This window comes from Apium graveolens, chromosome 2, assembly GCF_009905375.1.
Source record: "Apium graveolens cultivar Ventura chromosome 2, ASM990537v1, whole genome shotgun sequence".
Taxonomy (NCBI): domain Eukaryota; kingdom Viridiplantae; phylum Streptophyta; class Magnoliopsida; order Apiales; family Apiaceae; genus Apium; species Apium graveolens.
The window spans coordinates 18,522,593-18,538,751 of NC_133648.1; positions in this window are offsets into that span (position 1 = coordinate 18,522,593).

The following is a 16,159-nucleotide window of genomic DNA, read 5'->3' on the forward strand; positions in this document are numbered from 1 at the left end:
TGATTCCTGTCAAAAGGTAAAACAAAGAAAATCTTCATTCAAGAGCAAGACTGAATCTTCAATTCTTGAGCCTTATCACCTACTTTATGTTGATCTATTTGGTCCAGTGAATGTCATGTCTATTGCAAAGAAGAAATATGCTATGGTCATAGTGGATGAGTTCACCAGATACACATGGATGTATTTCTTGCACACAAAAAGTGAAACTGCATCTATCTTGATTGATCGTGTCAAACAATTGGATAAAGTGGTTAAAGACTCTGTGAAAATCATAAGAAGTGATAATGGCACTGAGTTCAAGAATTTGATTATGAAGAGTTCTGCAAAGACAAAGGAATCAAGCAGGAATTCTCTGTTCCTGGAACTCCACAGCAAAATGGAGTTGTTGAAAGAAAGAATAGAACTCTTATTGAAGCTGCACGAACTATGCTTGATGAGGCAAAGTTACCAACCTATTTTTGGGCTGAAGCTGTGTAGACTGCTTGTTTACTCAAAATGCAACACTCATTAACAAGCATGGAAAGACACCATATGAGATGGTGAAGAAAAGGAATCCAAATCTGAAGTATTTTCATGTATTTGGATGCAAGTGTTTTGTTCTTAAGACTCATCCTGAACAACTATCCAAATTTGATCTAAAAGTTGATGAAGGAATTTTTGTTGGATATCCATTTTCCACAAAAGCCTTTAAAGTCTACAATTTAAGAACAAGGGTTGTCATGGAATCTATCAATGTCTCTTTTGATGATAAGAAGATTACTGGACTTGAAGATTTCAATGATCATGATCAGCTGAGATTTGAGAATGAAGTTTTAAATTCTGATTCTGTAAATTCTGACAGTCTAAATCCTGATACTGCAAACTCTGATGGATTAAACTCTGATGTTATTGAAACTGTGGTGACTACGCCAAAGGAAGATACACTTGTGTAGGGGGAGCATACTGAAGATACAACCACATCTCAAGAAGCATCAGAACCTACAACAGGCTCTTCGAGTTCTGATTCATCAAGTTCTGATGGGTCAAGTTCTGATAATTCTGGGAACTCCAATTCTGAAGGATCCAACTCAGAGAGCATAATTTCAGTGGGAGCATCAGAAAAGGTTGATGAAGACAACATAGATCATGGGGGAGCATCAAGTTCTAGAGAAAACCTTCCATCTGCAAGGAAATGGACTAAAGCACATACACCTGACTTAATTATTGGAAATCCTGATGCAGGTGTCAGAACTAGAACAGTTACATCAAATGAATGTCTCTATCACTCTTTTCTTTCTCAGACTGAACCAAAGAAAGTGGAAGAAGCTCTTCAAGATGCTGATTGGCTGCAAGCAATGTAGGAAGAGTTAAATGAATTTGAAAGAAATAAAGTCTGTGAAGGGTTTTTAACACATAAACGCAGCGAAAACGTAAATTTAATCTTAAAAAAAAAACCGAAACCGTCCGCAGGATCCATGCGAAAAATAATATTTAATTCGTAGTTCAGTATGTTTACCTTAAGAAGCTTTACGTTAATGGAAAGATGGAGGTCTTTAATAGCGATCCAAGAACGATGAACGAAGATCCTTAACAGCTACTCCTCAAGTGTGAAGCACTCCACCGGTATCCACCAAGAAAACGATGTAATGAAGGAGGAGGAGATGGAGAGAATTAGGGTTTTGTAAATGTTTTTGGTTGAGGCAAAAATAGGGTCTATAATAGTATATTTATAGGAAAATTTTCAGCTGAAATTTTTTCCATAAAATATTATTATTATTAACCCTTTATTATTCTCACTAATAATTAAAACACCTTTTAATTATTAATCCTTTTTCTAAACTCTTTAGAAATAATTCTCTCACTTGATTTAATTTCCAAAAATTAAATTCTTAATTAATAATATTAAGAACCTTTTCTTAATTAATTTATAATCAATTAAATCTCATTTAATCAATTATTAAATTTGCCAATTAATTATTTATTTCATAAATAAATAATTATCAGCCATTATTAATTAATTCATCTACCATTAAATCATTCTCTTTTATGGCGTGACCCTTTAGGTTCAATATTAAGCCGATAGTAGAAATAAATAATAATAAAACTATTTTATCATTATTTATATAAATTCTCTAATTCATTAAATATGATTAATTAATTAATCATATTTATTCTACATCGTGAGGGATACTTCTCAGCATATCGCGACTATCCGGATAATACGAATTCACTGCTCAGAATACCAAGAACCTATTCAGTGAGTAGTTACCGTACAATTAATTCCTTCTACCCTGCAATGTCACGATTAAATACAAGGCATGGAACTTGTGTCAAGCCTATCTTATTTAATCACTTACTTTCCCATTCACTATGCTTAGTTCTATTTAATGTAAATTAGAAACTCCTTTCTAATTTCATTCACTCTGGCCAGAGATTCCTGAACTAGCATAAATGGATCAACATTGAACATTCTCTTCCTTCACTGGAAGGGGTAGATCCTTTATTGATCATTGTTCAGCTGTGTGAGTCATGTTCAGTGAACTTATTCTATACTAAGCACCTACATACTAGCTATAGTGTCACCACACAAATGTCTATGAGAACAGACATCCTTCATAATGAAGCAAGCATAGTATGTACCGATCTTTGCGGATTATTAATTACCAGTTAGTAATCCTACGACCAACAACTATTTAAGTTTAGAGTTATCATCTTTTAGGTCTCATTATTATGATCTCATCACAATCTATAAAAAGCTTTAATCTAAACTGTGGTATATCTTATTTAAACATTTAATAGATAGAGCCCGCAATAAAAAATAAAACAAATCTTTTATTAATATCAATGAAATCAAAACAGATTACATAAAAGTTATTCCTAAATCCTCATACATGATTGGACTTAGAACATATCTCTTTCAATCTCCCACTTGTAATAAAGCCAATCACTCTGGTATCTAATACCCATCTTGTCTTTATGACGATCAAAGTGACTCTGAGATAGTGGCTTTGTGAGTGGCTCTGCTACGTTGTTATGTATGTCAACTCTCTCGACGTTGACATCTCCTCTTTCAACAATCTGAATTGCACCACCATTCAGAGTAAACACGTACCCTGACATGGATTTGCTATCACTTTCTGATTGAAAACTAGAGTCAGTATAACCCTCTATTTTCAACTCAGATTCACCACCAAAAATAAGAAAAATGTCATGAGTCCTTCGCAAGTACTTAAGGATGTTTTTCACTGCTTTCCAGTGGTCTTCACCTGGATTGGACTAATATTTGCTCGTCACACTAATTGAATAAGCAACATCAGGCCTTGTACACAACATCGCGTACATGATAGATCCTATTGCTGAAGCATAAGGAATCTTACTCATACGCTCTCTTTCCTCATGTGTCTTAGGAGATATTTTTTCGGAAAGGGACACTCCATGGCTCATCGGTATGAGACCTCTTTTGGAGTTTTCCATGCTAAACCTTTTAAGCACTTTCTGGATGTATGTACCCTGGGTAAGACCTATCATTCTTTTAGATCTATCTCTATAGATCTTCATACCGAGAATGTAGGATGCTTCTTCCAAGTCCTTCATGGTGAAGTTCTTTGATAGCCATACTTTGACTGATTGTAGAATCGGTATATCATTTCCTATAAGAAGTATGTCATCCACATACAATACAAGAAATGCTACCACGCTCCCACTAACCTTCTTGTAGACACATGGTTCATTTATGTTTTTGATAAAACCAAACTCTTTGATTGTCTCATCAAAACGGATGTTCCATCTACGAGAAGCTTGCCTTAAACCATATATGGTTCGCAGCAGCTTACACACTAGGTGTTCATTTCCCTTGGAAAGAAAACCCTCTGGCTGTGTCATATACACTTCCTCCTCAAGTTCCCCATTGAGGAAGGCTGTTTTCACGTCCATTTGCCAGATCTCATAGTCGTAGTAAGCAGCAATCGCAAGCAAAATCCGAATTGATTTTAATAGGGCTACAGGCGAAAAAGTTTCATCAAAGTCAATCCCTTGCCTTTGTTTGAATCCTTTTGCCACGAGCCTGGCCTTATAGGTCTCCACTTGGCCATCTGCTCCAATCTTTCTTTTGTATACCCACTTGCACCCAATAGGCTTAACACCTTCAGGCGCCTCAACCAGAGTCTATACTTGGTTGGTATATATAGATTCTATTTCAGATTTCATGGCACTATGCCATTTCTCTGAGTCAACACTACTCATAGCCTCATTATAGGTCACAGGGTCGTCATCATTAATGATTGACAACTCATTATCATTCTCAATGACAAGGCCATAATACCTCTCAGGTTGGCGAGACACTCTCCCTGTCCTACGAATGGGCTGTTCCACAGAAGGTTGTTCAGTCTGAACAGGTGTTTCCACTTGATCCGTAGTAGTTTGTGCTTCTTGAACTTCATCAAGTTCAATTTTGCTCCCACTGTTTCCTTCAAGGATAAACTCCTTTTCCAAGAAGGTAGCATGTCTGGAGACAAACACCCGATGATCGGTGTAAAAGTAATACCCCAAAGTCTCTTTAGGATATCCCACAAAATTACATTTTACGGATCGAGATTCCAGCTTATCTGGGTCAACTTTCTTGACATAAGCTGGACATCCCCAAATCTTAACGTGTTTAAGACTCGATTTCCTTTCTTTTCATATCTCATATGGTGTTTGAGGAACAGATTTGGAAGGCACCTTATTCAGTAAATATGCTGAGGTTTCCAATGCATAACCCCAGAGGAATACTGGAAGATTCGCATAGCTCATCATGGACCGAACCATGTCTAACAAAGTTCGATTTCTCCTTTCAGATACCTCATTTAACTGTGGAGTATATGGAGGAGTCCACTGGGAGACTATACCATTATCTTTGAGTTAATTTAGAAACTCTTCATTCAAGTATTCACCATCTCGATCTGATCGAAGAGTTATAATACTGTGTTTGGTTTGTTTCTCCACTTCATGTTTATATTCTTTAAACTTTTCAAAGGCTTCAGACTTATGTTTCATCAAATACACATATCTGAATCTAGATCTATCATCTATGAAAGTAATGAAGTACGAAAATCCACCCATGACTTGCGTAGATATTGGTCCACATACATCTGTGTGTACCAATCCTAGCAAATCTGCAGCCCTTTCTCCATGTCCACTAAATGAAGATTTGGTCATTTTACCCAATAGACAAGACTCGCATGTAGGATATGATTCAGAATCAAAGGGGTCAAGTAACCCTTCCTTATGCAATGTCCGCAGTCTATTTTCACTAATATGACCTAGCCTACAGTGCCATAAATAGGTCAGATTTTCATCATCTCGTTTTCTTTTATTAGTTTGTTCAATCTGAAGTAAATCATGCTCTACGTCACATACATACAGACCATTATTTAAAATACCACATCCAAAAAAAACATTATCTCTAAGGATAGAACATTCATTATTCTTAATAATAAATGAAAAACCATCCACATCCAACATAGGAATAGAAACAATATTCCTCACAATAGAGGGAACGTAATAACAATTATTCAAAATAATAGTCTTGCCCGTAGGCATATGTAAACTAAATGATCATACAGATATGGCCGCAACCCTTGCTCCATTGCCCATACGTAGAATCACCTCATCTTTTTCAAGAGTCCTACTTCCCTTTAGTCCTTGCAACGAATTGCAAATATGAGAACCACAGGCGGTATCTAATACCCAAGTAGAAATTTGACCTAGTGACATATTAACTTCGATCATGAACATGCCTGAATCAGAAGCGGTAGTCTTACTACCCTTCTTCTTCTTCAATTCTGCAAGGTAAACCTTGCAGTTCCTCTTCCAGTGCCCCAACTTGTTACAGTGAAAACAAACAGCTAAATTAGGACCAGTCAACTTGTGAGCATCTAGTATGCTCCTGAGTGATAGTGCAGAAGACATGACGAATATAGTAAATCTGTAAATGATAAACACATAACAACACTTAGCAAATATTCAATTTCATTTCAAAATACTATATGAATCGGGTCTTTATTCATAAGTGTCTCCCACTAGTTTATCTAATTTTTTCAACCCCCTAAGTGAAAATTAAGCATTCATAATGCTAGTGGGAATAGGGATCCTACATTCCATCACACAACCTCGGCTGTGGCACGAAACGTCATGTGATGTCCAATAGGCAGACAACTCTTGTCAATTACATCTTATGTTATTCCCTAATATAAGTTTAGCCTCTTGAATAATTGAGTCACGGCTGTGGCACGATAAACTCAATATTCTAAGTCAAGTCTAACCCAACATTTCGTACAATTGAATCAGTCTCCAACGACCCACGACTGTAGCACATACCGACCTTTAGATTCTAATTCAATGTACACATCTCTATGTAATAGACAAGTATTTCTTATTTCGAAATCAAAGCCCTCAGCTGTAGCACGAAACGACAATGATTTAAAAATAAGAACCACTTTCTACCATGTTGGAAGGCTATGACCGACACAAGCCCGTTGTGTCATTGGACAATTACTACTTGATATTATTTAATTTTAGAGGGATTATATCACGTTACAATCATAATCATATTATAAAGAGATTCTTTCTTTTAAATTAAATATTTCAAATCAATAATCGATAATCAGATGATTCCCAGATCGGGTGGAGCATTGTCAAGAGGCGTCACTTAATAACCCTTTCTTACAGATAGAAATCTGTTGTTGACAGAATCATCCTTTCTCTCAATATTGAAAATTCATATTCAATTACGTGTTTCATAAACACAAGAATCTCATGATCGTATTCATAATATTTATTGTTAAGGCAAGAAACGATTCATATTCTAGATTTTCTAGAGCACGCCTTATATTGATTTAAGTTCACCTAAATCTATCATCGCATGGTAAACATAGGCATATATCTCATATATAAAATTAAATAACCAAGTAAATGTAAAGTGCAATAAAGTAAATGTGTTTGGTTATGGCCCCATCCTATATGATCTTTATCAAGCTCATGATAAAGATCAAGTTCAATCTAATATGGTGATGGAAATAAATACAACTACTTATTACATAAGTCTTCTTCTTTGTTTAGACTTCTTGTATGCCTCGTCTTCTTCTTTGTATCACCTCCATTGGATATCCTTCTTGAGTCTTCAATTACATTACATGATTGAAAGTAAAACTAATCTAATGAACTTACAAGAATAACTCGAGTTACATTCGAGATTTATGATTACAAAGATTGACGACATGCAAGTCGTATTTAAAACCAAAACCAAAACCATTACACTAAGGTCGAAATGCCATAACCATCCACCATGCTCATACAACACATAAAAGCATGTTAAAACACATAATCTGATCTTAACATATCATATTATCCATGATCTAATCATAAAAAGAAAATATGACAAAAATCAGAAAAATCAGAATCAAATCAGAAAAACAAGAATCACTGTTTACGGGCAGTAAACGACGTCAAACGCCTTACAGACGAGTCGTTGATAGATTTAGCTATCGGTTTTGTTCAGACGCTCGTTTACCTATGGAATAGGGTATTCGTTTGCGTAAATCGGACACCAGACCCAGATTTCAGCAAATCTGCAGCAGCTAATTCAAAATCCGTATCTAATATGATTCTCATAATTAGAACAAACATAAATCATGTATATATCATTATATATATAGATTATATAATCATCTTATGATTATACAACTCACATGAATATCATATATTCAAAACCATACATATATAAGCATATTATATAAACATCAAATCATGGTGAATCACGTACATGCTCATATATCGAAAACAGTTAAACACATAAACGAATTAAAAACTTTTCGCAAGTAGCTCTGATGCCATTGAAGGGTTTTTAGCACATAAACGCAGCGAAAACGTAAATTTAATCTTAAAAAAAAACTGAAACCCTCCGCAGGATCCATGCGAAAAATAATATTTAATTCGTAGTTCAGTATGTTTACCATAATAAGCTTTACGTTAATGGAAAGATGGAGGTCTTTAATAGCGATCCAAGAACGATGAACAGAGATCCTCAGCAGCTGCCCCTCAAGTGTGAAGCACTCCACCGGTATCCACCAAGAAAACGATGTAATGAAGGAGGAGATGGAGAGAATTAGGGTTTTGTAAATCTTTTTGGTTGAGGCAAAAATAGGGTCTATAATAGTATATTTATAGGCAAAATTTTCAGCTGAAAATTTTCCCATAAAATATTATTATTATTAACCCTTTATTATTCTCACTAATAATTAAAACACCTTTTAATTATTAATTCTTTTTCTAAACTCTTTAGAAATAATTCTCTCACTTGATTTAATTTCCAAAAATTAAATTCTTAATTAATAATATTAAGAACCTTTTCTTAATTAATTTATAATCAATTAAATCTCATTTAATTAATTATTAAATTTTCCAATTAATTATTTATTTCATAAATAAATAATTATCAGCCATTATTAATTAATTCCTCCACCATTAAATCATTCTCTTTTATGGTGCGACCCTGTAGGTTCAATATTAAGCCGGTAGTAGAAATAAATAATAATAAAACTATTTTATCATGATTTATATAAATTCTCTAATTCATTAAATATGATTAATTAATTAATCATTTTATTCTACATCGTGAGGGATACTTCTCAGCATATCACGACTATCCGGATAATACAAATTCACTGCTCAGAATACCAAGAACCTATTCAGTGAGTAGTTACCGTACAATTAATTCCTTCTACCCTGCAATGTCACGATTAAATACAAGGCATGGAACTTGTGTCAAGCCTATCTTATTTAATCACTTGATTTCCCATTCACTATGCTTAGTTCTATTTAATGTAAATTAGAAACTCCTTTCTAATTTCATTCACTCTAGCCGGAGATTCCTGAACTAGCACAAGTGGATCAGCATTGAACATTCTCTTCCTTCACTGGAAGGGGTAGATCCTTTATTGATCATACACTATCTTCGTGTACAAATTCCTATACCCAGTAGAGCCCTTATAATTGTCCCTTGAGACTAAGAACTAAACCAAAACATAGTTCAGTGTACACAAGATGACTATGATGACCTCAAGTCTAAGGATACTTGTACAACTATCACTATGTGAATAACTGTTGACACGTGAGTGAACTCCATCAGTTGTTCAGCTATGTGAGTCATGTTCAGTAAACTTATTCTATAATAAGCACCTACATACTAGCTATAGTGTCACCACACAAATGTCTATAAGAACAGACATTCTTCATAATGAAGCAAGCATAGTATGTACCGATCTTTGTGGATTATTAATTACCAGTTAGTAATCCTATGACCAGGAACTATTTAAGTTTAGAATTATCATCTTTTAGGTCTCATTATTATGATCTCATCACAATTCATAAAAAGCTTTACTCTAAACTGTGGTATATCTTATTTAAACATTTAAATAGATAGAGCCCGCAATAAAAACAAAACTAGTCTTTTATTAATATCAATGAAATCAAAACAGATTACATAAAAGTTATTCCTAAATCCTCATACATGATTGGACTTAGGATATATCTCTTTCAGTCTGGACCCTAGTGCCAAGACCAAATAACAGATCTGTTGTAGGTACAAAGTGGGTGTTCAGAAATAAAACTGATAGTGATGGCATAATTACAAGGAATAAAGCAAGGCTAGTTGTAAAAGGATATTCTCAACATGAGAGAATTGATTATGATGAAACATTTGCACCAGTTTCTAGATTAGAAGCCATAAGGATATTTTTGTCTTATGTTGCTCACAAAAAGTTTACAGTCTTTCAAATGGATGTAAAAAGTGCTTTTCTTAATGGAGAATTGGAAGAAGAAGTATATGTTGAACAACCTCCAGGTTTTGTAGATTCAAAATTTCCTAATCATGTTTACAGACTTGACAAAGCACTTTATGGCCTTAAACAAGCTCCAAGAGCATGGTATGAGACATTAGCTCAGTTTCTTCTGGAAAGTAGATTTAACAAAGGGACTATTGACAAAACACTGTTTTATCTCAACCATGGAAATGACTTACTTTTGGTGCAGATATATGTTGATGATATCATTTTTGGTTCTACAAATGACAGACTTTGTAAAGGGTTTGCCAAGCTAATGGAGTCAAGATATCAAATGAGTATGATGGGAGAACTTAGCTATTTTCTGGGCCTTCAAGTCAAGCAGAATGAAGAAGGAACTTTTATTTGTCAATCTAAGTACACCAGAAATTTGGAATGCAAGATTGTTCAAGTGCATCCACTCCTATGGCCACTGCAACAAAATTGGATAAGGATATTGGTACATCAGTAGATATTACTGATTACAGAGGTATGATTGGCTCACTACTCTATCTAACTACAAGTAGACCTGATATCATGTATGCTACCTGTCTTTGTGCAAGATTTCAAGCGGATCCAAGAGAACCTCACTTAACAGCTGTGAAAAGAATTTTCAAATACCTTAAGGGTACAACTAATCTGGGATTGTGATATCCTAGAGAATCAGACTTTAAGCTAATAGGTTACTCAGATGTAGATTTTGCAGGATGCAAAATTGACAGGAAAAGCACAAGTGGAAGCTGACAATTTCTTGGAGACAGATTAATTTCTTGGTTTAGAAAGAAAAAGAAGTCAATTTCCATATCAACTGCAGAAGCAGAATACATTGCTGCAGGAAGCTATTGTGCACAGATTCTTTGGATGAAGAATCAGTTACTGGATTATGGGTTAACATATTCTAAAATCCCTATTTATCGTGATAATCAAAGTGCTATTGCTATGACAGGTAATCCAGTTCAACACTCAATGACAAAGCACATCAGCATTAGGTACCACTTCATAAGGGAACATGTGGACGAAGGTACAATGGAATTGCATTTTGTTCCAACAGATCAACAACTAGCAGATATCTTCACAAAACCACTATGTGAAGCAACCTTTACAAAATTGGTAAATGAACTTGGAATAGTTTCAGGTTCTTTTTCTAAATCTGCTTAGTTTATGTTCTGATACATCAGACTTTATGATCAGTATTTACAAATATTACTATCTTTGTGTATTCTGTGTTTAATTGAAAATTTTCAAAGTGCTGATTGTTGTTTGATGTGAATTTCTAAACTCTGATAGTGATATGAATGTTTCTGTAACTATTCAATCCAATGAGGATAACTGTGCTAGATGCTGACCTAGTAAACTTTAATATACTGATATCCCATGTCTGAAGTAATTGTTTATGTGGAAATCTCTTAACACAAGCAAATTCTGATATTGAGCTTAGTTAAAGTTTACTTTGTGTATCTTATTACTAAGTCAAAAACTAGAATAGTGCTTCTTATCTGTTAAGTTTTAATGTTAGTAAATCTGATGGATGTACTAAGTGCTGATAAGCCTCACTTATCAATAGAAAAGAAAAGAAATAAAAATCAGATACTCCTTTGAGATCTAGAGTAAAAAATGTGCAAGGGAAGACCCAAGTGCATTGCTGGTATTATGTAATATGCATTAGAAAAGCAAAATAAAATTTTCTCGGTAACTTTTCACATTCTCTGATTATTGGAGAAATACTCTGATAATAGCATAAATTCTGACAAACAGTTGTGACTGACTTACACTGAGAAGTCACTGTAAAAAGGATATTCAAAAGATGCATAAAATGAGCACAAAACAGTTGAGGTGGACTCATGCATGAACTCATTCTATAGTAGACTTCAGAATAATGACAGATTTTAAGCAAAGTTCTTAGTTATGCCTTATTTCTAAGATGTACTGAAGTGAATTAGACTTTACTCTTTGTCTGATATTTAGCTTAATGCACACACATACACTCCATATGGATGATGAAAATTACTGTGGTGATAAATGTTATTTTGGATGAACAGTTTAAGTGTTAGTTGCATAAATTCTGAGGACAAGTTCTGATGGAAGTTCTGATGTACCCATATCAGTATTTGTGTGAATAATTACAGTAATAAACGTTCACTTTTCGATTTAAGAAGCCATATTCTAATGACTTTTAAATTCTGATAATAATCAAGTTCTAATGTTGACGTGGCAGTATTTATTTACTTGGTTTATATTTGGTCATTACCTCAATGGTCATATTTTTTTTAGAATAGTGGTTTATGTGAGATAAAGCAGTAATAATCATTTGTTTAGTGGGAACAGTTTTTTTTAAAACTGAACGTGCAAAGTAATAATTGCTTATTTACCGTGCCCATTAACTTTTGCCTTAACTGCTGCATGTTTGACAGGTGTAAAGGTCTGTTCCACTTCTCATTAACTGCTGTAACGTGGGTTGTCTAAGTAAAAGAGATAAAAGATTTTCAAATCTTTTCATATTTTTATTCTATTTCATGCTCTCTCTTTTTTTATTCTCTCACATTTTCTGACGGTTCACTATACAGACATTTCACCAAACACCTTTCAGGCAAACAAGATTCTCACTTATTTCTGATGGCGCCCAATGATTTAATTGTTGATGGAGCCAAGTTTGTACCAAATAACTATGCTGCAATCTTGAACAAGGCTGAAGCTCCATCAGATTTGCACTTTGTGCAAGATTTCTTAGCAAATAGTGAGATTGGGTATGCTTTGACCCAACCTCAAACCATTTCAAGCCAACAAGTACTGACGTTTTGGCGGACTGGGATATTTGATGATGGTGGTGTTACTGGTACTCCAAGCATCGTATTTGAAGTAAATGATGTTGAACATGTAGTTACTCCTGGGGTAGTTCGCAAAGCTCTCCACTTACCAGAAGGCTGTACATTCTCAACAGTGGAGGACCCTGTTCTACAGCAGCTTATGGCTAGTTTGGGCTATGAGAAAAGTTTGGGAAAGCTTGGACAACTGAAAAGAGAAAATATCAGGAAAGAATGGAGTTTTTTCTTTGATTGTATCACTAAGGCATTCGCCAATAAATGCTCCAACTTTGATGCTATTCCAATCATGAGTCAGCAAATCGGGTATGCTCTCATTCATCAAACTCACTTTGATTTTGCAAGTGATGTGCTAGGTTTCATAGGGGATAGGATGACAGAGGATAGGAATGTCGTATACTTTGTTAGATTCTGTCAGCTTATATATACTTTTTGTTGTGCTGATGAACCCCAACCTACCACTAATTTAATTTCACCCTTTAAGCTTGCAAAAAGGGCTTTTAATGATTTGTTAAATGCTGACAATAAGAAACAAGTGGTTAGACCCTTACAAATACCTCAGTTAGTAAAACAGATACTGGTAAATGCTGATCCACACACCTACACATCTGTTTACCCTGATGTTCAACCCACATCACAGCCAACACAACAGCCATCAGAACATACCACATCTACACAAACACCTCCAACTTCTCAACCTCAACCTACTCAACCCTCAATCAGGACATATTTCAAACCATCACAGTCATCTCAACCTCAACCTTCAGCACATCCTGTGAAGCCTTCATCTTCCAAACCCAAGAGGACTAAGATAGTACCTCAAACTCAACAGAAGAGAAGGAAAATTGCTCTGAGAGATGATTCAGACAATGAGGAACAGGTTCCAATGCTAGAACCTGTTGTAGTAGAAGCTGAGAAGGTCTATTCTCAGAAAAATACTATAACTGGGAGTTCTAGGCCTCTCAAAAGGCTTAGAAAGCTAAATCCTGATGATAAAGCTCCTACAGTGTCTCCACCCTTGAAGAAAATGAAAAAGCAAAGAGCTCACAGGGACACAGTTGAGTCAGATTCAGAAGATGAGGAAGCAGCTAAGGAAGGGGGTCAGGAATCTCTGATCCCAACAGAACCAATTGTTATTGAATCACTTCCTTCTGCACAACCAGAAACTGCTCAAGACAGGGTGCCTACACCTCCTGTGTCACCTATAATTGAACAAGTACATACTGAAGACCCAGGTACAAGTGCTGAGATTGATATTCATAACTTGATTGTGCCTGAGGTTCTGTACTTGGAAGCTCCACCAACTCAACTCACTCCACCAACAACACCAATTCTAGATGCTGATTTTAATGAAGATATTCCTACCACGCCAATTCTGAATCTGGATGATGAAAATCAGATTTTAGGTGGGCATCAAGGTTTGGCTGTTGATCAGAACTTAGTTGCAGATCAGCACTTAGAGGATGATGTTGAAGCCTCAATAGCCTCACATACTGTTCTTTTATCAGAGGATGTTGATGATGCTGACTCTGTAAGTTCTGATACTGCTAATGTTGAACTTACTGGTGAAGCTGCTACAAATGTAGATGCTGATGCAGCTGGTCCATCAGGACATGCACCTCAACAAGCTCCAAACAAAGCTGATTTAATCAAGAAGTTTGTTAGAGAAGATGCACCAGTACCTTGGAGTGAAACTCCTAGAGGAAAGGAGTGAACTAAGGAATGAAACAAAGTTGATTTTGTTCCTACTTCAAACATACTTGCTGAGCACTTGGCTAAAGCTAATGAGATGCTAGTCAAGAATCTGTTACTCAGGCCAAGGTAGACAAGATTCAAGAATCCATAAATCAGCAAGATATGCTTGTCAAGCTGGACAAGAAAAGGTTTTTCAAACCTACCTTTGACAGATTTGAGTACATTGAGAAAACCCAGGAGAAGCAACAGGCTCAGATTGATGAAATTCCGAAGAATCAAGCTTCTCATCAAACTCAACTCAATGAGATCCAGTCCTCAGTGGAATTTCTTGTCTCTCTTCTTTTACCTGCTGATGCCAAAAAGGGGGAGAAAGTGATTACGTCCAAATGCAAACCTGTTAAGACACTGAAGGGAAAGGATGATGGAAAAGACGACCAGGGAAACTCTGGAATGGGTGGAGGTCATGGTCAAGGCAAAGGTTTTTCATCAAGCAAAGCTGGAACTACAAGTCAAAGAACAAGTTCTGATACTAGGAGATGAATAAATTCTGATACTGGTAAAAGGATAAGTTCTGGTGAACATCTGGAACTTGATGAAGAAATTTCAAAACAGTTATTTCTTAGAGAAAATCCAGGAATGGACTTTGAGAGTCTTAAGGAAGAAGAAGCTAGACTTAAAGCAGAAAAAGTCAACTCCAAATCTAAAGCTTCTGTTGTTGAAAAGAAACTTCCTAAGCCTAAGGGCATTGTGATAAAAGAAAGGACAAATGTCATGGGAAAAACTTAAGGCTTATTTATATATATCTATATATACATGTTAGATATATTTGATAATGTCATGTCTAATATGATTTGTGTTTAGTTTTCAGATCTTACTTAACAGGACAAATCAGTACTTCACTGGAAATCAATACTTATACTGGAGTCAGGACTTAAGATATCAGAATTTAAGTTGTCAGAACTTAAGTTATCAGGAGATATTTATCAGGAGATAATATCAGGACTTAAGGAGGCGTTCAGATAAGGAAGGCGGTTGATTGAAAGGAAAGAAGATCAAGACAAATGCAAGAAGAGATATGCATGAAGAAGGAATTCTATGAAGAATAGAATACTTGGAAGAAAAGATAACTAGTTGATATATTTTAGGAAGTAGAATTATATTCCATATCAATTAGAATTTATCTTGTAACTGTGTAGTATATAAACACAGAAATAGGGTTTACACTAAATGTGTTATCATAATTGAAGGTATTATTCATTGTAACCCTAGCAGCTCTTGTGATAATTTGTTCATCACTGAGAGAGGACGGTTCCATATTGTAACAGAGTATATTGTGTTAAATAAAATATGTTTTCTGTTACTTGTGTTCTTATATTCGATTTGATTGTGATAAACACTGTATTCAACCCCCTTCTACAGTGTGTGAGACCTAACAATACATATTTATTATATTTAGTTAGAAGATTTAAATGAATTCCCTTACCAGCACCTCTAGTGTTTCGTGGGAAGATCTTAAAGCTTTCAAGTGAATATAAGTATATATATAATCGTATAATAATTAAGAGATTTCCCTTACTAGCATCTTCAGTGTTTCGTGGGAAAAACTTAAAGCTTATATTGTATTATATATATACACATATAAATTGTGCTAATATAATTTAAACTCTGCTCTTATATATTGTGATATATTGTGTTTAAATTATGCACCTTTTATTCTCTCGGCCAAATATTTTATAAGTGCAAATAGTTAAAGAATAAGTGTAACGTTCTCAATTTATGAAAGTCTACACACGACTATATTAAACGAGA